This window comes from Acyrthosiphon pisum, chromosome X (genome assembly GCF_005508785.2).
Source record: "Acyrthosiphon pisum isolate AL4f chromosome X, pea_aphid_22Mar2018_4r6ur, whole genome shotgun sequence".
In the NCBI taxonomy this organism is placed as follows: Eukaryota; Metazoa; Arthropoda; class Insecta; order Hemiptera; family Aphididae; genus Acyrthosiphon; species Acyrthosiphon pisum.
Window position 1 is genome coordinate 120963871 of NC_042493.1, and position 425 is coordinate 120964295.

The window sequence follows — 425 nt, forward strand, 5'->3', positions numbered from 1 at the left end:
CAATGGTACATGTTATGTAATATTATAACAGTATACAAATTTGCCTATACATTCATATAATCATTGAATTATTTTTAATAATACTGTAATGATAACTGACAAGAAACTGTTATGCGCTGACAACTGTAATGTCATTTATAGAAGTAATGCGAACATTTTATTTAGACATCGACCGAGTGATAATATTCTAAAATTGTTTCATTTATATTATATATAGAGTATTGACGGTAGTTACTATTTAATTAATATTGTTATTGAATATTTGGTTAATTTGATTGTAATACTACAACTCAAGCTGAATTCGCAATGCATCTATTTTATAGAAAAGAATAGTTCTCCATAAAACTAACATATAGTGCAACCCCTGTTGCAATCTCAGTGCTGCCAGTTGAAAGGTAATGCCGTTCTTCTTTGTTTCTTGCAAG